Source organism: Chanos chanos, chromosome 6 (assembly GCF_902362185.1).
Source record: "Chanos chanos chromosome 6, fChaCha1.1, whole genome shotgun sequence".
In the NCBI taxonomy this organism is placed as follows: domain Eukaryota; kingdom Metazoa; phylum Chordata; class Actinopteri; order Gonorynchiformes; family Chanidae; genus Chanos; species Chanos chanos.
The window spans coordinates 2,976,416-2,999,107 of NC_044500.1; the positions used below are offsets into that span (position 1 = coordinate 2,976,416).

The 22,692-nt window shown below is 41.8% G+C and overlaps 1 long non-coding RNA gene across 1 annotated transcript; it reads left to right on the forward strand.

Annotated features, from left to right (window-relative positions):
- The first annotated feature begins 20,617 nt into the window (after positions 1-20,617).
- LOC115814374 (uncharacterized) lies at positions 20,618-22,692 on the forward strand. Its single transcript, XR_004025389.1, has 3 exons — positions 20,618-20,667; positions 22,048-22,224; positions 22,505-22,692. It is a non-coding gene; the product is annotated as an uncharacterized LOC115814374 (long non-coding RNA).

The window sequence follows — 22,692 nt, forward strand, 5'->3', positions numbered from 1 at the left end:
TTTCAGCATAAGATAATATCTCTGTTTTATGTGCTGTTGCCTAGCAATTCATTACCTGGAAAACTAATCATTTGATCATTAACTGACACATACCTACTTGTATTACTTGTAAGGTTAAAAAGAAAGCAATGATAATCAGTTTTTGTGATGTATGATGAGTTCATTAGACCATTATGTGTCAGTTTTTCAGTTATCTTGGTCCATCTAACAGTAAGAGCCTTCACCCCTTCAGATCAACTTTCCCCAGTCTCTGTCTGGAGTCAGTGGTGCAGGGAATGGAAACCTATTGTCAGGGTGTTTTTGACTTGTGTTAAATGAATGATATATGTTACTAATGTACTTACTGCAGTGCGTACATATCTCACATATGATCATTCCAGCTGGGGATGTTACAGTGAACTGCATATTTTATGTCTGCACCCCTGGTGGAAAACCCAAAGTATTTTGTTTTAGAGAGAAAAGAACTGGGTGAAATAAAATTGTCAGATAAGCTGCATTGTGATCATGTGTCTTTCTTGGGTGTGTGTTCAGTACTCCTGTTGCCTTTGTCTATCTGTTCAGTAAAAGTCAGTGAACAAAACTGAACAAAGTGGGCAACAGCTTATATCCACCTCACTGAACACTGCATCTATAACACTGAAATAAAGACTCTTCAGCTCTGACTTATCATTGGTGTTCTGACCCACACTCTCCTCAGCAACATGGTCCTCAAGAGTTATGGGGTTTCTTCATTATTGGTGGCCTGGTGCCAATGCCTGATAAATGCCACGTCACATCTTAATTCGTGCTACTGTGATGGTCATACCAGCATGTTTTAAAGCCAGTGAAAATGTTTAACAATCATCCATTCATGATATCTTGATTGTCTCAGTTCTTGTCTCATTTTTCTCATTACTGCAGAATGAATCAGGTTTGTATGTTGAATGTCCAATTTAACAGAGTCAAGGGTGTGACTGAAGCTATGTGGAGTTTGTCAGTAAGCCCTGAAATATCAAACATTTGTGTTTCCTCTCTAATCAGCGCTGAGACCTCTTTAGTGCTTACAGAGACATTTTGTGTATAAAGAAGGAATTACATGGGAAAAGAGTCAATACACAGCCAGCAGTACTGAAGAGGGAGGAACTTAATGATGTCATTCCACTCATGTGAAAGTGAAACTGACAATGTCTTCGTGTCCAGTATTAATTGCTGAAGAGCGTCCATTTCGGGAATAGTTTTTGGTGGGGTTATGAATTGCGAGCAAAGATTTCTATTCAGAACAACTGAACAGTTAACCTATCTCATCAAATCGGTGTAAATAATGTGCTACAATAAGTACTCACGAAAAGGATCCAGTTACGATCAGCGTGTTTGTGCATAAACGTGGTAGGTATTTTTACGACTGTAAACACTGCTGTTACTAACTCAGTAAGACCTTAAAGAAAACTATTAAACAGCTATGAAATCAGCAATACAATTATCTTCAGCAGTACTATTGTAGGTTATGTAGTTTTTATTTGTTTGTTTTCCGTCCGCCTGATCGCACAAAACCTCGGTCATGAGAGCATTGATGGGATAAGCGTGATGAAAAGAATTTTTCTTTTTCACTCCAAATAACTAAAGATTGAGTCACCGCTGCGGTGATCTCAGGCGCGTGGCATGAATATGTTTTATTGTACTGTTTTATGGCATCCTGACTGATGAAGATTGTAATAGTCGAGACTGTAGTATTTAATAATATTTATCCATGTTTTGATCTACTGTTATTGTGCAGTAGGTTACATGTGCACTCAGCCTTAAGCAGGCGCGGACTGGCCATCGGAAAGTTTGGTGAGTTTTCTCGGTGGGCCGAACTTGTACACGGCTGGTGTAATCCGTAAAATCAGATAGCATTTGCTATCACAACTGAAAATATCTAGCACTCGGGCAGTTAATATCTAGCACTCATTGCCGAAACATGGATAGAAAGAGAAAACCCGCGGCCGGCGGTGTTGAGAAGGTGCGCCCAAAAAAGAGAGAGGCTTTACTGGCTGACGCCACACGGTGTGCTGAGATAACGGATTTATCTAAGCAGTCTGCAGGTGAAGATGAGGACAGTGGCGAAGAGGCAGAAACATCAAAGAGGAGTGAGCAGGGAGCAGGTGCTTTGTCATGCTTACATGCTATGTGCTGTGAACTAGCAAAATGATCTAACTAAAGAACTAATTGTTTTTGTTAACCTTAGGGTTTCGATGCTAGAGTCCCGCTGCATGTGTGACCATTTCCAAGGCTTTACTAGTCAGACTCACAAACATTGAGAGAAGTTTACGCTAAATTTCTCCAAAGTGTTAAAAAAGAGGCCATTATCTTCGACTGTAAATGGGTAAAATAAACATGTAAATTTGATAAATTTCTTCTAGACTACTCATCAATTCTATTGTGCATTATAGCCTATAAGGCATATAATATTTGATAACCAGCTCAGCAATAAAATTGATTTGTTAAATACTCTACAGTCTAAACAAACTGGTGAACGTGGCTCTGGACAAGAAAGAGAGGGGGGGGGGGGGGGGGGGGGCAGGACCCAGCACAGATCCAGTTACAGATACACTACTGAATATTACTGTGTGACTGTGAAGCACATTACAGCACAATACATCATTCATATGATCAGGTTGGTACTAATTTAGTTCTGTGCTTAAACACTATTGACTGTTTTGCTATATTTTAAATAATTCTAATAAAAGTAGGCTATTTAGTCAAATTAGCTGTCAGGTGATCATTACATTAATTCAACTTTAAATTTTTGCTCTCTGTACACACAAACATGGGGAGGGAAACCTTGTAAAATTAATTTAATTGCTTTACATATTAGCCTAACAGACAAAAATACAAATGAACAGGTTGTGTATTTTTTTTTAATTAATGACAAACATTTTGTGTCAGTTTAAATCAGTGAATCCCAGCTCTTTTTAGTGAACCGGATCATTTGGTTCAGTTCAGTAATAGGAGCCGACTCTTTCGGCTCCCAAACGACTCTTCAGTTAGTAAAACTTCTGGCTTGTGTAATTCACCCAACTTTAACAGTGTTTTGACCCGTGACTGGTATGTGTCCACGTATATCACTTAAATTATTCAGCGTAATTATACTAAACCTTATCATCTCTAGAATACAATTATTTTACATTGTTTGATAGAAAACCATTCATGTAAAAACATCAAACACTATTCTTTATTTGTTACATGGTACACCATGTCCTGTTCTCAGTCTGATTTGTTTAGAATGGTTTGTGTTTTAGATAGTTTACTATTTATGTTATTTGACGTCACAGTAGCGTTAGAATTGTAACATACATTTATGCACAAGGACCAACGTGCATAAACATGCAATTTAAAAATAAAAATAACTTCTAATTCTATCAGAATTAAATTACCCCCCAAAAAAAGCTTACGAAAAGGAGAAACAAAAAAGGAACGCTCTCACCCGATTGATGGCAACTTCTACTATTTCATAAATCGGGAATGAGTCCTCCATCGGTCGTCCGAGTAACTTCCCCTTTAGGTTCCCTTGTAATCCACACTTTATTTTACGTGACATGTCGCCTTTTCTCGCTTTTTTCTCCTTCCTCTCCCTGGACGTCCTAAATTTACTCTCTTTTAATTTCGCGCCGCTCTCCCCTCCTCTTTCCTTTTTGGGAGTTTTTTACGCGTCACACCTTCCCGCACCCCTTGCCCTGCACTACTCTTCGCCAATGAAAGAATATGATTTCTTTTAACATCAGAAATGCCTTTTTAAATCCTCACATTTCATTCTATTTTTTTTTTTTTATTTAATTACAATTACTCTTTCATTCTGACGCTGTCACAAGCTCAAAGTCAGTAGACAAAGTCAGTGAACAAAACTGAACAAAATGGGCAACAGCCATGTCACTGAACACTGCATCTATAACACTGAAATAAAGACTCTTCAGCTCTGACTTATCACTGGTGTTCTGACCCACACTCTCCTCAACAACATGGTCCTCAAGAGTTATGGGGTTTCTTCATTATTGGTGGACTAGTACCAATACCTGATAAATGCCACGTCACATTTTAATTCGTGCTACTGTGATGGCCATACCAGTATGTTTTAAAGCCAGTGAAAATATTTAACAAACATCCATTCATGACATCTTGATTGTCTCAGTTCTAGTCTCATTTCTCTCATTACTGCAGAATGAGTCAGGTTTGTATCTTGGACGTCCAATTTAACCAAGTCAGGGGTGTGACTGAAGCTATGTGAAGTTTGACAGGAAGCCCTGAAATATCAAACATTTGTGTTTCCTCTCTAATCAGCGCTGAGACCGCTTTAGTGCTTACAGAGACATTTTGTGTGTAAAGAAGGATTTTCATGGGAAAAGAGTCAATACACAGCCAGCAGTACTGAAGAGGGAGGAACTTAACGAATCCGTTCTACCCATGTGAAAGCGAAACTGAGAGGGTCTTCCTGTCCATCATTCATGCTGAAGAGCGTCCATTTCGGACATAGTTTTTGGTGGGGTTATGAACAGCAAAGATTTCTGTTCAGAACAACTGAACACTTAACCGAGCTCATCAAATCGGTGTAATTAATGCACTACAATACTTACGAAAAGGATCCAGTTACGATCAGCGTGTTTGTGCATAAACTTGGTAGGTATTAACGAGTGTAAACAGTGCTGTGATTAATTCAGTAAGAACTTTTAAAACTATAAAACAGCTCTGTAATAATCGATACGATTATCCTCATCAGTATTATTGCAGTTTATGTAGTTTTTGCTTGTTTGTTTTCCGTCCGCTCGCACGAAACCTCGGACATGAGAGCATTGGAGGGATAAGCGTGATGAGAATTTTTCTTTTTCACTCCAAATGACTAAAGATGGAGTCTTTAGTCTCAGGCGTGTGGCATAAATATGCTATGTTTTAATGTTTTATGGCATCCTGACTGATGAAGATTGCAATAGTAGAGATTGTAGTATTTCACAATATTTATTCATGCTTTGATCTGCTGTTAGTGTTTCTGCGCATTAGGCTACATGTACACTCCGCCTCAAGCAGACGCGAACTGGTCATCGGGAAGTTCGGTAATGTTTTCCGGTGGGCCGGCCTTGTGAGGGCCGGTTTTGTGAGGGCCGGTCTTTTTTTCCGATCCCTGGTATTACATAGCCTTTAATGCATATATTCAGTAGCTGCAGCGACACGGTGCAATCCGTAATAGCAGGAAGCAGTTGCCATCGCAACGCGGGCAGTTAATACCTAGCACTCGGCGGGGTTGAGAAGGTGCGCCAGAAAAAGAGAGAGGCTTTACTGGCTGACGCCACACGGTGTGCTAAGATAACGGATTTATTTAAGCAGTCTGCAGGTGAAGATGAGGACAGTGGCGAAGAGGCAGAAACATCAAAGAGGAGTGAGCAGGGAGCAGGTGCTTTGTCATGCTTACATGCTATGTGCTGTGAACTAGCAAAATGATCTAACTAAAGAACTAATTGTTTTTGTTAATCTTAGGGTTTCAATGCTAGATTCCCGCTGTAGGTTTGACCATTTGCAAGGTTTAACTAGTCATTTACAGAAGTTTATACTTAATTTCTCTGAAGCGTTAAGAAAAACTATGTACAATACGCTCTCGATGTGGACACGCGACTCCACATCTCCTATGCAATAGGTTACAAGTGTTTCGCGTGACGGCAGAGGTTTTTCAGGAGGATGAGCCCAGCTGTGCCTTGCACAGTAATCCTCTTTTCAAAGTTTCTCTTTAATGGAAACAATGACAGCCCACAGAACCTCTACAGACACCCCCCTTATATTTATTAACTTACTGTCAGTTTCAGCAGTGACTTCTGTTCATCATCAGTGTGAACGATGTTTTTTTTTTCCTTTCGTAGTTCTGTCTCATTCAGGAATGAAGATGATTTTGATGAATCTGCTGTTTCTTCATTTTTCAGCATTATCCACATCAGGTAGGACACATCTCCACTGAAATACTTATAAAAACACTGTATATGTTGAGTTGTGTTAGTCTGTTTTGTCCTCTTGTTATAAATGGCATTACCATCTAGTTACTCCTACCACAATCTGAAAATGTGTGTTTGAAGGATGAATGTGTTGAAAAGAACTGAACTCTCTCTGAGTCGAAATGATTGAAGCTGCATTTACAGTTGGAAGAAGTTTCAGACTCACACTGATGCACAACACACACTGATGATAAACTTTATTTATGTATTTCCACCAAATTAAAGTGATAAGAATCAGTGGGATCATATTCTGGTGTTAAAGTAACAGTCCTTTGATGTGAAGTGAATACCTGTGGCTAGTCCTCACCTGGATATAACAGAAAGCTGTCTGTGTTAAATATAAATTCAGTTACTCCTTTTAATTCAGTGGTGTCATGAATGATCTTTTGCATAAAACCAGTTTAAATTTAAAGAGTAAATGGCATATCTGAGTCACTGGAGAAATGACCTAAGTTTGACTTTGTCAGAGATATTAATGTAGTTTCTATAGGTCACAGTTTGTAAGAGAGGCTGGACACATGTGCAGGTCAGTTGTTCTTTTATTTGAAATGGACATAACAAAAAACCTACAAAATGCAGGTTCAGGGAGTCAAGCAGGTGGAGAACTCAGCATAATTCAGGGTATACACCAAACAATGTCAGACTGGTAAACTAAAGTAAACTAAGAACTAATCTAAAAGCGGGAGTATTTATACAGGACTGAATGAGGCTGAATTAAAAAGACATGTGGAACAAATGATTAAACTAACAAGGTAAATAAGGCTGGACTAAGGAATCAGGAGATAAACACAAACTGACCAATAGAGAGAAGGAAACCAGGAGGAGCAGGGACATGAGAGGAACAGGGGAACAGAACCCAAACTTACCACTAGAGGGAGCAACAAGAGAGACAGAACCAAAATTGACCACTAGAGGGAGCAACAAGAGAGACAGAGAGACAGAACCCAAACTGACCACTAGAGGGAGAGAAAAGAGGGACAGAGAGGCAGAACCCAAACTGACCACTAGAGGGGGAGACATGAGGAACAGGGTGTGACACTAAAAGACTGTACTCTGAAGATAACCACAGTGTGTGAATTGTACCTTTAACAACACCTGTCATAACAACAAATTATTACTTTTAGCTCTTACTGTACGAAAGTCTTGTACATAGCTCACTTTTTTCCATTTTAACATGTAAAGATTTCATAATGTTTTAACTTAAACATCCCTCTAACGTCACCAAATTATGCATACAGATATTTTATCAGGATCATTTTCTTAAACTTTGACATTTTCCTTTAAACTATGTTTAATCTGCATTCCTTCCTTTGGTTTGAAAAACAAAACAAAGCATTGCTAAGAATTACACCTGTAGCAACTTCACAACAAATTCATTCTTATGACATTAATACATCAATATTCTCATATTTTAAGTCAACACAAAAGAATACTGCTCGCACCTCTCTCTCTCTCAGTGAACAGCACAGGGCGTGGCACCATCATGTTCTCCTTGTGTGATACTCACTAACAGAGCATCCCACCCTCAGCTAACACTTTAATGTTTTATTTAAACATGAAGTGCACTTGTAATGTTACTTTAGCGCCAACATATATTTTATACCATACACAACACAATGACATGAACTACAGTACTTTGAGTATCAGTCTTACCTGAAAAGGGGGAAACATAAATTTAACTGAAAACAATAGGATGTTCTACTGCTCTCAGTGCAGTGGTATAATGAATGAGACACAGACAGACTGGCCCTATAAGAAGACCTTTAGAGACCAATGCAATCAATCAGCCTTTTTACAATTAGGCCAGTAGATAAACACCATTACTACTCGGAGACCATACGAAAATATGATGTTATCACCAAGTACAAATTTTAATACATATTACCATACAAAGTTATCACCAAGTTCCATTACATGTGTGTGTCCATGTATGTGAATGTGTGTGTTTAGAACATGTCACACAACATCTGTGATTTCTCATACTATCTGGTAATATGTACTGTGAATGTATCTGTTTCTGATTCCAGATCAGTTTCAGGTTGTTGGTCCAGCTGATCCTCTTGTTGCTGTAGCTGGTGAAGACCTGGTTCTGCCCTGTTCTCTCAAATCCAGCATCAGTGCTGTGGACATGACAGTGGAGTGGAGTAGACTCCATGGATCAGACACTCTAGTGCATCTGTACACAGACCATGAAGACAGAAATGAGAGACAGATTCAGTCCTATAGAGGGAGGACAGCACTGTTTAAAGAGGAACTGCAGAAAGGCAACACTTCATTAAAACTCTCCAGAGTGAGAGTCTCTGATGAAGGAGAATATAAATGTTTGATTGATAATAAAAGCTGGCAGGATGATGTGACTGTTGAAGTCAGAGTTGAAGGTGAGACTCATGTTCAGTACAGATATAACCAATGCTCAATGCTCATTTCATATTTATATGTAATAACTTAATGCTAACATTGTTTTCACTGATTATTAATAGCTGTAGGAACCCACCCAGTGATCTCTATGGAGGACTATGATCATTCAGGAAGACTGAGTCTACTGTGTGAAACTAAAGGTTGGAACCCTGAGCCTAAAGCTCTGTGGCTGGACAGTAATGGAGAGATTCTCCCCGCTGAGAATACAGAGACAGTCAGAGACACAGAGGGTTTCTATGTGAAACAACGTGTTATTGTACAGGACAGTAACACCAACAGATTCTTCTGTAGAGTATCAATGAGAGACCACATGAAGGAGGCAGAGATTTTCATCTCAAGTAAGTAGATCTCATTTTGAATCTCATGTTGAACCTGACCTCCTTATAGAACGTGAATGTACTTTTGACTTATGTGGCTGAAATGATGTTTAATCTAATTATAAATCTGTGTGTTCGGTAAATGTATTTGATCCTGTTCACACAGAGCTTTTTCCAGAATGGTGGTACAGTTTTGTTAATAGTTTGCTGGTCATGTAATATGCACGTGTGTAACATATGTAACTCATGTTTCAGGTAAAGTTTTTCACAGGTGGAAGACTGCTGTCACCCTAATTTCATTTCTCTCCATATTCTTTGTCATCAGCCTAGCCACAATGACAATCTACTTTTATAAATTTAAAGGTAACTTTTACACTGACATATTATAACATCTGTTTGTTTAATGTTGATCACATGATCACATCAGAGTCTAAGATTGAAATGAAAGAGCAATGATAATATCTTGTATACTATTTTCTCTTTTTTTAGAGATTAAGAAAGAAATTAAACAGAAAACTAAAGAACAAGGTAAATTTTCCCCCCCATATTTAACAATTCATTTTATTTTTTTCTCATGTATTATATAGTACATTTTTTTACCTGTAATAGTTTTGTTTACAAGGAATAGATTTTGTCTGATTTTAACTGTAAGAAACAAAGTGAGACAATAGAACATGAGGAAAAGGATGAATCATAGAGGTTTATTAATATAGACCTGTCAGTCAAACAGTTCTTATTCAGTCAGATCAGATATGAAGGTTTCTATTGTCAGTCTGAACATCTGGAGTTCAGAGACCACACTGAGACCCTGTGTTATACCAGCACCAGTTTAAACTGTGTTTGCTAAAATAAAAGACAAATCACCAGCTACAAACCCAGAACTCCCCTCTCTATCAACAACCTGAACCCTCCAAACAACCTGAACAACCTCTATTGTCGATTTGAAAGATGAAGGGACAGTCCTGACACAATCCCCATTGTGTACAGCCATCAGCTCCAGCTCCCTGGCACTGCCACTCAACCAGCCATGACCACAACAGAGGCTGGGGCCACTACACATCCACTCGCTTAAAATGGCCCCCCTCCCCCTCCCGTCCACCACAGTAACCCTCTCTATACAGGAGAGGGACGTTTACGAGATGCTTAAGCGTCAGAACCCCCGCAAAGCAGCCGGCCCTGACCCTGTCTCCCCCTCTACACTGAAGCACTGCACTGACCAGCTGTCTCTGGTGCTCACAGCCACCAACACCTCACTGGAGAGATGTCACATGCCAGCCTGCTTCAAAACCTTCACCATCATTCCCATCATTAAGAAGCCTGGGATCACAGGACTGAACGACTACAGATCCGTCGCTATGACCTCTGTAGTAATGAAGTCCTTTGAGCGCCTTGTGATGTCCCGTCTCAGATCTATCACTGACCCTGTCCTGGACCCAATGCAGGTCGCCTACAGAGCCAGCAGGTCTGCACATGATGCTGTCAACATGGCCCTCATCCTCAAGCACCTGGATTCTCCTTGATCATACACCAGAATCCTGTTTGTAGACTTCAGCTCTGCATTCAATACGATTGTCCCAGCTCTGCTCCAGGACAAGCTCTTCCAGCTGGGCGTGCAGAACTCCACATGCAGGTGGATCACTGACTTCCTGTCTAACAGGAAGCAGTAAGTAAAGCCGGGGAAGCATGTCTGGGATCATGAGCACAGGTTCTCCTCAGGTCTGTGTCCTGTCCCCCCTGCTCTTCTCCCTGTACACTAACAGCTGCACCTCCGGTCACAATTCCATCAAGCTCCTGAAGTTTGCGGACGACGCCACCCTCATTGGACTCATCTCTGGTGGGGAGTCCATCTACAGGTGGGATGTTGATCATCTGGTGACTTGGCGTAGCCAGAACACTCTAGAGCTCAACGCTCTAAAGACAGTGGAGATGGTAGCGGACAGGTGCAATCCAGCTCTACAACCCCCTCCCCCATCACTTTGCACGACTCCCCGGTCAACACTGTGGATCTCAAGTGGGAGCTGAACATCAGCTTTCTCATCAGTAAAGCAGCTGAAGAAGTTCAACCTGCCAAGGACAACAATGGTGCACTTCTACACTCCCATCATCGAATCCATCCTTCCCTGCTCCATCACTGTCTGGTACAATGCTGCCACTGCCAAGGACAAGGGCAGACTGCAGCGTATCATCTGCTCTGCAGAGAAGGTGATTGGCTGCACTCTGCCATCTGCATACCTCAGGGACCCTGAGGCGGGCAGGAAAGACGCTTCCCATCCCAGATATGGACTTTTCAAAACATTACCCTCCAGCAAGTGACTGAGGTCTATCAAGATCAAAACTACACGCTACAAAAACAGCTTTTTACCCTCAGCAATTGAGCTCATGAACAAGCCCCCTGACTTCCACTGACAGAGACTCTGCCTCTAACCCCCCCCCCCCCCACTACCACTCTCTACACACACATAGACTTTTTGCACTTTTTGGCAACCAACCAGGCAATAAGGTTGATTCCGATTTCAACTGTCTGTATTGCACTGACTTTAACGCTCCTTAATCTCACTCCAAAGCTGATATATCCATATCAGTAACAATTAGTCAGAATTATACGGTAATGATCATGAGCTGAATCTTTAAGACCTCTGGGAGCTGTATGTCATATTTTAAAGCACTATTTTAGGCCTTAATTTTACTGAATTGATTCAATGCTTTTCAATACTATTAATTGACCTATGGATACCCTAGTGTGTGTGTGTGTGTTTATATGTGTGTGTCTCTGAAATGTATGACATTATTAATAAAATTATTAATCTAGAGAAAGTCTATACACTTCTGGTGTCATTGGTGAAAGAACTGGACCTGAGTGGCAAAGATCTACAGGATTCAGGACTGAAGAGGCTCTCTGTTGGACTGAAGACTTTTCACTGTAAACTGGAGATACTGAGGTGAGATCATCTTTCTGAGAGTCAAACATGACCTGCTCTTCACTACAGCGCATTCTCTGACAGTGAACTTTGAATAGTGAAATTTGATTTGTCTTGCAATTTAAAATAACCTCACATTGGTTTACACATTGATTTACACATTGGTTCTTGAGTTGACTTGAGAGTTTGAAAATGTTTCAAAAGGACATTTTAATGTCCTTCAGTCTCTGGTTAAACTGAACATTCTAAAAACCTGAGAGAAGTTGTCACAGCAGAACTAAAACCATGGATGAACATTCTGAACCTGCGGATTTGACTTCCTCTCTTCCTTCACTGTATATTCATGTAAATTCAGACATTTTAGCTTGTTATGTAGGTTATGCAGTACATATGCACCAGTGAGTCTCACTGTACTTTATCATGTAATTACAGCATTGTATTGTAACATGTGTCCTGCTAATTACACACATTCTTTTTAATGGTATGTAGTTAAGCTGGATTCTAGTATCACTCAGCGATGACCATAACCATACTTGACAATCAGAATTATACAGTTACCCTGACAGTTAATTTTGGCAGGTAATTTTGATTTAGACTTAGATTTAGTCTTTTTTTACTAAAATTCATATTTGTTTTTGTCACATTTTAGTCATTTGATCATGATTAGTTTTAGTCTAGGTTTAGTCAATGAAAACAATACAAGTTTTAGTCAAATTTTAGTGAGATGAGATTTATGGTATTATCAAATGTGCTAAAATTTGTCACATAACACGCTGAACTGATTGGTTCTTGGGTAGTATGCATGTGCATAAAGTTAAACATTCACCATCTCAATTTCGCTTCGTCAAATTGGTTCTGATTTTGCCCAATCAGAGAAAATTTCACCCCCATACAATCTGAATGAGAACAAAGCGAATCTTGCTGCAATAGAAGCGTACTGAGAGTTATTAAATTATCACTACATATCAAGTAGCCTTCTAAATGAAATCCAGTTTGTAGGCTACTCTTGGATTGGTCATTTCCAGCACATCCATTGAAAAGATCCCACGGGGTTAAAATGATGTTGAGTTTTGTGACTTGATTCAAAGTAAAAATTGTCGAGATCCAAAACAGATAACAAAAAATGTTCAAGCCCAAAACTGTTTGTGTCAAAACTGTTGTGCTCACCAAATCCAGTCCTGCCTGTTCCCTAGACACTTCCTATATGCTACCTGGCTAAAGGTGATGATTACAAAATAAAAGTCCCCACAAAACAAGCATCTCAAAATAGAAGTATACACACAAATAATGTCTCCAACAGTACCGTTAGAGAACTTGGCTTCAGCCCACGTCTTATGTCCATGATCCAGGTTTTGTGTGAGGGCATTGAGAGTGTGGTGAAGATTAATGGTGGATTGAGTGTTTCCTTTAAAGATCCATAGAGACATAAGACAGTGTCTCTATGGATCACTGGCTGTTTTTCACTGCTTCATAAAATCAGACCTGACATCAATGATCTTACTTTACCAAACCGTGGAAGTGATTTTAAAGTGTCTGCCTATGGCGATGATAGTATTGTCTTTGTTGATGGAGAAAGGGATGTCGGTAAATTGGAAAACATTGCTAAAAACTGCGGTTTTTATCATTTCAGTAAAACTCTAGATGGGGAAAAAAGTGAAGGTTTGTTAGTAGAGCAGTGGAACAGTGGACATCCTGTCCTACCAGTCATGGGATGAAATATTTTCGGCGTTTGTGTGTAATTGATTGGGCTTGTGGTTAATATTCAAATGTATCTTTTTTTTGTAGGCTGAGAAACTGTACACTGACGAGGAGAAGTTGTGAAGTTCTGGCCTCAGTTGTCAGCTCAAGCATCTCCAGTCTGAGAGAACTGGACCTGAGTTACAATAATCTGTCTGATTCGGGAGTGGAGAATCTCTCTGTTGGACTGAAGGATTCTCACTGTAAACTGGAGAAACTGAAGTAAGATCATCTCTCTGAGAGTCACACATGACCTGCTCTTCACTACAGCACATTCTCTAACAGTGAGTTTATAGTGTAGATTTTAGTCATATTCTAGTGAATGTGTGAATTAGGTTTGAATGACCCAAAAGAGATTTCAAGAATGCTTGCCTTTCCTATGTCTCTGATGTTAGCAGTCTAACATCAGCTGTAGAGAGTTCAGTGGAAAAGTCGCTTAAAGTAGCACGCTAGTTGGCTAGTTATCCCATAGCGTCATTGCACGGTCGCAGTACGCGGGTGCAAGTGTGTTTTTTCAAACTTTTAAAGCAAAAAGTGATGTCAGGACAGGGCAAGCGATTTTAAAATCGCTTGCCTTCACTTACGCTTTTCAATGGGACGTCAGCTGAACAGCTCAGACGTTGAGTTTAACGAGTTGTTGCTAAAATAGCTTATTCTCTGCAGAAAAGCGCAGTGAAACAGGGCAAAACGCCACAAGAGGGCATTTAACTGAAGTCGATACAAAGGAGAGAAAGTCAAGACGACTTGGTTGCACCAGAATAACAGAATCTTTAAAAATGAATGCCTTTTATTAAACTGAGAGACACGTGTTACAGGGCTGTGCCGTCCATCTCAGCTGAGAACTGAGAAATGAGTGGCTGAGTCCTTCTCAACCCCACCCCCAAATATTCGAATATTCGCTGTTGATTACTACTAAAGCTTAGAGGCCCAAAAAATGGTATTCAGGACAGCCCTAGCTGTAATAAATGATTGTGATAATGTAAAGCTGTAGTTCCTGATCTGAAAGAGGGATTTTGAGAGAAAAGACTGTGGGAGAGACTCCCCGGTCAGGGCCAGATGTGACCGAGTCCCTTCTCCACACTAAGTGCTCTACTTCCTATACTAAGTTCTTCTTAATTAAAAAAAATAAAGTCTAAGCAGTCAAAGTCTTCAGGAGTCCGATGCAGTGTAAGTTCAGCAGTGAACAAAATAAAACAAACTGAGTCAGGTCCCAGGGAGTGACTGACTTTAATACAGAAAATCATGCACTTATATCTAAAATTTTACCTGCATGCAAAACCTATGTAACCAATAAACGCATAACACGCCTTTATGGTAACACCCCTTACATCATCCGTTTTTGCATGGTCCATCCCATTCGCTTCCAGAAATTTCCCCAAATTTTCCCAGAATTTCATTATTCCATACATCACTGTTTCTGATTTCCTTTTTTGGCTATGTAAAAATGATGATTCAGCCATGTCCTCACTTTGCCCTCACTTTGCTTTGGATGCTTTACCATGTCCTCGATCTTACCCCAGATATTTTACCCATTAATGCAGGTGTTTGTTATCAAGTAATGGCTAGTCCATGCAAGGCGGACATTGACACCCCTACACCCCAGTCATTACTTATGCTTCCCCGTCATTATGACCTAGATATCATCCTTTTCATATTGCCTCTATGTTTTGCAACGTCACTATGACCTAGATATCATCCTTTTCATATTGCCTCTATGTTTGTCTGATGTTGCATCTTCCTTTTTTGGTATACCAAGGCCCTCTTCCGTTGGCTTCAACTTACAGAGGCCTTCTTCCATTACAGAGGCCTTCTTCCATTTCTCCAACAAGACAAGACTCCAGTCTTCCTTCTTCCTCATTCTACAGTCTACAATAATATAAATACAGTACAACAGTACTACTGACAATCACTATACTCAATGTATACTCAATTATGTGTGTGTCTGTGTGTATGTCGGGGGTGGGGGGGTAGGTGGATGTGGGTGTATAATTGAAGGGACTTGTGGTTAATATTCAGATGTACCATTTTGTTTCCAGGCTGCAGCGTGATGAACTGACATGGAGAAGTTGTGAAGTTCTGGCCTTTACTCTCAGGGCAAACTCGTCTGGTCTGAGAGAACTGGACCTGAGTGATAATAATCTGTCTGATTCAGGAGTGGAGAAGCTGTCTGTTGGACTGAAGGATTCTTACTGTAAACTGGAGAAACTGAGGTAAGATCATCCCTCTGAGAGTCTCACATGACCTGCTCTTCACTACAGCACATTCTCTAACAGTGAGTTTATAGTGTCGAATTTAGTAATATTCTAATGAATGTTTGGATTAGGTTCAAAAGACCCAAAAGAGATGATGAATGAGGATAAAATGAAAATGTGAAGTGTGTCCAATCCAGTCAAACCCCTGATCTCCACACACACTAAAACAAACCACAGTTAATATTGACACTAACAGATATCTGCTCATGATTCTTGACTGATGAAATGTCTCCCACATGTTCAGTCTGATGATTTTATTTGTTTTGTCTGTTGTAATGAATGATGGCAATAATGTAAAGATGTAGTTCCTGATTGGAAAGAGGGATTTTGAGAGGAAAAAGATTACTCCAAAGTTCCTTCTTCCTCTACTGTAGTCTAAAATAATATAAATATGATTATTACATCCTCCAGTCCTGGTGGCCGTCTAAATAATAGCAGCTAGACAGCACTGACAACCCCTACTGGTGGCAATTATGCTTTTGTTTGTTTTGTTTTGGTGTTCTCTAATCTGTCGATTAGCAGACTTGGGGCACCTGCAACCTGTGGGACGAGCCTGTTTGTAGACCCTCCATGCACCATTCCAGCGAGTCACAGATAGGAATTCTAGTGGATACCTGTCCATCCCAGCTCAGTGTGATTGTGTGCCCGCTTTGCTCCCTCAACTTCCTTTCTTAATCCTTTGCCTATGTTTTGGATAATAAAAACCCCTAGATATAGAACTGTTATCGTGTGCGTCTCCCCCTTTATGCTATGAGCTGGTTACCGGCCGTAACAACAACACAACAGAATCACTAACAACCACTATATTTCATCTATACTCAGGTGTGTGTGTGTGTGTGTGTGTGTGTGTCTTTAAGTGAAGACAAAGGAATTTGATATTACCATTTTGTTTCCAGGCTGAGTGACTGTAAACTTACATGGAGAAGTTGTGAAGTTCTGGCCTCAGTTCTCAGCTCAGACTCCTCCAGTCTGAGAGAACTGGACCTGAGTAATAATCTGTCTGATTCAGGAGTGGAGAAGCTCTCTGTTGGATTGAAGGATTCTAAATGTAAACTGGAGATACTGAGGTAAGATCATCTCTCTGAGAGTCACACATGACCTGCTCTTCACTACAGCACATTCTCTAACAGAAATGTCTCCCACATCTTCAGTCTGATGATTTTATTTGTGTTGTCTGTTGTAATAAATGATTGTGATAATGTAAAGATGTAGTTCCTGATCTGAAAGAGGGATTTTGAGAGAAAAGAGATGTCACAGAATCACCAAATGGCAGGATGCAAATGCGGAGTGGCAGAGTTTAACAACTTTGGGCAAAAACACAAATCAGAACAGGCGAAAGTAGCAAAGAAGACACAGTACTGATAAGTAAATAACAGAACCACGTGTAGCAAAGAAACAAAATAGAATGTGTAGGCTTCACAGAGGGCTATTAAACAGAGAGGTTTAAGTAGGGGAGTGAATGAGTGCACGAAAGTGAAGACAGGTGCGGGAGATGAATGAACAGACCAGTGATCAGAAAACTGGCGACGCTGATGGCTGAACGGCTGAAGTCGGTGGGGGAGGAGACGAGCTTGTTAAGTAATGGTGCGTGTGATACCAGGATGACCGGAGGAGAGGGATGAATGCGCCCAGGTGATGATCTGGTCACAGAGAGCCGTAGGGACGTACATTTTATCCACGGGTCGGTTAGATGGTGTGGGTTCCATGGTGAGTCACCTTCGAATATCCTCCTCTATGTTCCAGTGAGTGGGAGCGACAATCAGTGATGGGGCGATGATGGTTTTATATGCGACGGAATTTTCACTTGACCCGTGGATTCGTGACAACGCATTGGCTTTCCCGTTCTTAGATCCTGGGCGGAAGGTAATCAAGATATTAAATTGGGAGAAAAAGAGGGCCCACCTGGCTTGACGTGGATTCAGTCATTTTGCTGCTCTGATATATTCCAGGTTGCAGTGGCCTGTCAGTACGATGAATAGCTCGTGAGATCCATCTAGCCAATGTCTCCACTCCTTGAGTGCCAACTTCACTGCCAGCAGCTCAAGGTTGCCCACGTCATAATTCCTCTCAGCCGGGGACAGCTTTCTTGAAAAAAAGCACACTGAAAGTTTTGATGGCCCCCATTGACACTGCGACAGAACTGCCCCCACACCAGTGTCGGAGGCGTCCACCTCCACAATGAACGTTCTTTTTCGGGTTGGGCATTTTTAGGATGGGAGCTGAGGTGAAACGCTCCTTTAACAGGCGGAAAGCAGCCCTGGCAGCGTCATTCCAGCACTGTTTTCTAGGCTGTCCCTTAAGGAGGGCTGAGAGGGGGGCAGCCACTGAGCTAAATCCACAAATGAAACGGAAGTAGAAGTTGGCAAAACCCAGGAAGCACTGGAATTCTTTTATGGTGCTGGGTTCTGGCCATATGGTAACTGCCATGATCTTTTCCTCCATCCTCACTTCCTCAGGGCCAATCACACATCCCAGGAAGGAAAAATGGAAAACGCACTTCTCTGCCTTAATGTAGAGTTGGTGTTTCAGGAGACGTGATAAGACCTGGCGAACGTGTGTGATGTGTCCCAAGAGTGTAGCAGAATGGACGAGGATGTCGTCGATATAGGCGATAACATATCTTGCTAATAGGTCTCTCAAAACATCGTCCACCAAAGCCTGGAAGACACAGGGTGCGTTAACCAAACCAAAAGGCATAACTAAATATTCATAATGACCTGAGGTAGTGCTGAATGCTGTTTTCCACTCATCACCTTCCCGGATACAGATCAGATCATAGGCACTCTGGAGATCCAATTTGGTGAAAAATCGGGACCCCCGGGGTTGTTCTATGGCAGATGGAACTAGAGGGAGTGGGTACTGGTACTTCACCGTGATGGATGTCAGCCCTCAGTAGTCGATACAGGGACATAAACCCCCGTCTTTTTCAACAAAGAAGACACCCGCTGAAGCTGGTGAAGATGGGCAAATGAAGCCTTGCTGAAGCACCTCTTCGATGTAGCCTTCCATAGCGCAGGTTTCGTTTGACGAGAGGGGGTATACGCGCCCACAAGGAGGTGAAGTAGTGGGCAGGAGGTCAATGGCACAGTCCCAGGGATGATGAGGAGTGAGACGAGTGGCATGGTGTTTACTGAAAAACTCTTGTAAGTCGAGATATTGACTAGAGATCTCAGCAGATATTGAAACAGGAGGGCTTTCTACAGATGTGGCGGCACAGAATAGACGAAGACAATGTTGATGACAGAACGGAGACCAGGTGGTGATTTCTTTGTCTGTCCACGAGATTCTGGGGTTGTGATGCTGGAGCCAGGGAAGACTCAGGACGAGGGGTTATGTGGATGACGGGAGCACGAGAACCTGGATGTCCTCCTGATGGAACACCCCCATGGTGAGTTGTACTGGGGATGTGATGTGAATGACCAATTCACTTCCCACGGGGAGGCCGCGTGGTATGAGTCCGTGCCAGGGAGTGGCTGATGAAGTTCCCTGCTGCCCCCGAATCTAGCAGGGCTGAAAGAGAGAGGGAAGGATCACTGAAGCACACAGTCACTGGAAGCAAGAACGGCTGGGCAGACATGAGGAAGGAGGAAGCACCTACTTCATTATGGGGAACCGTGCTACGGGCGTGCGCCTCTCTCCCGAATACTCAAGGATGGACCGGTCTAACTGGACAGCTAGACACCAGATGCCCCCCCCTCCCCTCCACTCCACAGTAGAGACACAGACCCTGCTTAATTTGGCAGAACAGAAAATAGTCTGCCGCTGAGTCGGTACCCTGGGTAAGCTGCAGGAGCCGGTCTCCAACCTCCCGCCCCTCTGCAAGGTGGTCAAACACAGCACAGAAAAGGCTCTCGAAAGACCCGTAGGTTGCCACTTCCTCTCCTCTTCGCTCCCACACAGCAGTTGCCCACCGCAGAGCTCTTCCCATTAACAAATTGATTGTCGATATTTTGGTCTTATCTGGAAAAGAGGGGTGTTTAGCGAAATATACTTGACAAGGGGTTATAAAGTCACGACAGCCTAAAGGTGTGCCATCGTAGTGTAGTGGGAGTTTCACAGGTGAATCCTGGAGACGGAGAGGTTCAACCGTTGGCGCTGGAGGGAGTACTGGGGCAGGAGGAGGAGGAGGAGGTGGCGGTGGGGCGACAGTGAGACGCTCCAGGTGGCACACTACCTCACCCAGGGTAGCGCGAAGATATACAAGCTCACGCTGTTGGTCCACCACCACATGGCTGAGGGTTGGCCTCATCCATGGGGAGTGGAATCCCCGCTGCGTCCATGTGGAGGCGAAGTGTTCTGTCACAGAATCACCAAATGGCAGTACACAAGTGCAGAGTGGCAGAGTTTAACAACAAACGTCGGGCAAAAACACAAACCAGAACAGGCGAAAGTAGCAAAGAAGACACAGTACTGAAATAAGTAAATCACAGAACTTTGTGTAGCAAATAAACAAGATAAAACTTGAGACTGAAACAAACAAATCAAGTTCGCATCTAGAGTCACTCAAAATACATGTATAGCATGTGTAGACTTCACAGAGGGCTATTAAACAGAGAGGTTTAAGTAAGGGAGTGAATGAGCGCAAGAAAGTGAAGACAGGTGCAGGAGATGAGTGAACAGACCGGTGATTAGAAAACCGGCGACACCGATGGCTGAAGTCGGCGTGGGAGGAGACGAGCTTGTTACAAGAGATTACTCCAGTGTTCCTTCTTCCTCCACTGCAGTCTACAATAATATCAATACAAGACAACAGTATTACTGACAATCACTATATTTAATGTGTACTCAAGTAAGTGAATGTGAATGTGTGTGTAAGTAATTGAAGGGGCTTATGGTTAATATTCAAATATATCTTTTTTTGCAGGGTGAGCTACTGTAAACTGAAAGGGAGAGATTGTGAAGTTCTGGCCTCAGTTCTCAGCTCAAACTCCTCCAGTCTGAGAGAACTGGACCTGAGTGGTAATAAGCTGTCTGATTCAGGAGTGGAGAAGCTCTCTGTTGGACTGAAGGATTCTAAATGTAAACTGGAGAAACTGAGGTAAGATCATCTCTCTGAGAGTCACACATGACCTGCTCTTCACTACAGCACATTCTCCAACAGTGAGGTCATAGTGTAGATTTTAGTAATATTCTAATGAATTTGCGAATTAGGTTCAAAAGACCCAAAAGAGATGATGAATGAGGATAAAATGAGAATTTCATGTGTGTGTCCAATCGAATGAAACTCCTAATCTCCTCACACACTAAGACAAGCCATAATTATTAATGACACTAACAAATCCAGTCAAACCCCAGAGTTCCATCTTCTTCTAAAATATACAGCGCAGAAAGTTTTCAGACCCTTTCAAGTTTTCCACATTTTGTTATGTCTCAAACTCATCTTAAAATGGATTCAATTCATTTTTTTTCCCTCATCAATCTACACACTACAGTCCACAATGACAAAGCAAAAACAGGTTTTTGGAGTGTTCTGTTAATTTATTAAAAATAAAAGACTGAAATATCCCATTTTCATAAGTATTCAGACCCTTTGTTGTGACACTTGCAATTGAACTCTGGTGCATCCTACTTCTATCAGTGGTCCTTGGGATGCTTCTGAAACTTGATTGGAATCCACCTGTGCCTAACTGAACTCACTGGACATAATTAGGAAAGGCACACACACCTGTCTATATAAGGTGTCACAGTTGACTGTATATGTCAGGTTGAAAGCCAAGCCATAAGGCTGAGAGAGATTGTCCGTAGACCTGTGAGACGGGGTCGTGTCAAGACACAGATCTGGGGAAGGATACAAGAGCATTTCTGCAGCACTGAAAGTGCCCAAGAGCACAACAGCCTCCATCACTCTCAACTGGTAGAGATCTGGAACCACCAACAGCCTTCCTAGATCTGAACGCCCAGACAAACTGAGTAATTAGGGATGAGGGGCCTTGGTCAGACAGGTAACCAAGAACCCACTATGAATGAGATCCAGAGTTCCTCTGTGGAGATGGGAGAACCTTACAGAAGCACAACCATCAGTGCATCACTCCACAAATCAGGCCTTTATGGTGGAGTGGCCAAACAGAAGCCATTCCAGCACGTGACATGTCACAGTCTGCTCGGAGTCGTTCAGGTGGTTTTTGGCCGACTCCCAGCAGGCCGTCATGTGCCTTTTAGTGAGGAATGGCTTTCATCTAGCCACTCTACCATACCAGTGTGTGTACATATATTTCATTTTGGTTGACTTTCTCTGGCATGCCTGCACATGTTTGTGTGTGTGTGTCTAAAATGTGTCTGGGACTTCTTGGTATGAGTTAAAATACATTTTGTTTTCAAATGTTCATAAGATGTGGTTTAAAATAATTAAAATACTGATGAACTGAGCTGTGTGTCCTGAGCTGAAAGTGTGAAGAGTGTGTCTCTGTTCTCTCTGTAGGCTGGAATGCTGTGGTGTCACAGATGAAGGCTGTGCTGCTCTGGCTTCAGCTCTGACATCAAACCCCTCACACCTGAGAGAACTGGACCTGAGATATAATTATAACATAGGAGACACAGGAAAGAATCTTCTCTCTGCTCTAAAGGATGATCCACAGAATAAGCTGGAGAAACTGCTGTGAGTAATGGCACATTTAAATGAGAACAAATGGTAACTGCATGTAGAGTCCTCAACATGATCCTCGTGTATATGATCTATAGTGTTAACAGTAGCTTTTGTGTTTTACACACACACATGCAAATGTTGGCTCATTGTCATATCATGTTTCATCAAGTTTGACATTTTGTTTGTACCACAAGTTTGTGGTTATTTTTCTAAATGACTCTCAAGGTTGTAAGGCCTGTAACTGTAATGTCATAAATAGGTTTGAGTGACACATCTCTTTTACTGTCCTTAGGTTCTGATAAACACTGATCCTCTAATGGATGTGAATAAGACAGTCAGTGAGAGAATCCAGTCTGGGTGTGGTGACCTTTAACTGAGTGGGCAGCCGTGCTCTGCAGGATGGTGAACCGGGCCCGTGACTTAAGGGTTGCCGGTTCGATTCCCATAACCAACATCCATAGATGTGTGCCCTTGGGCACA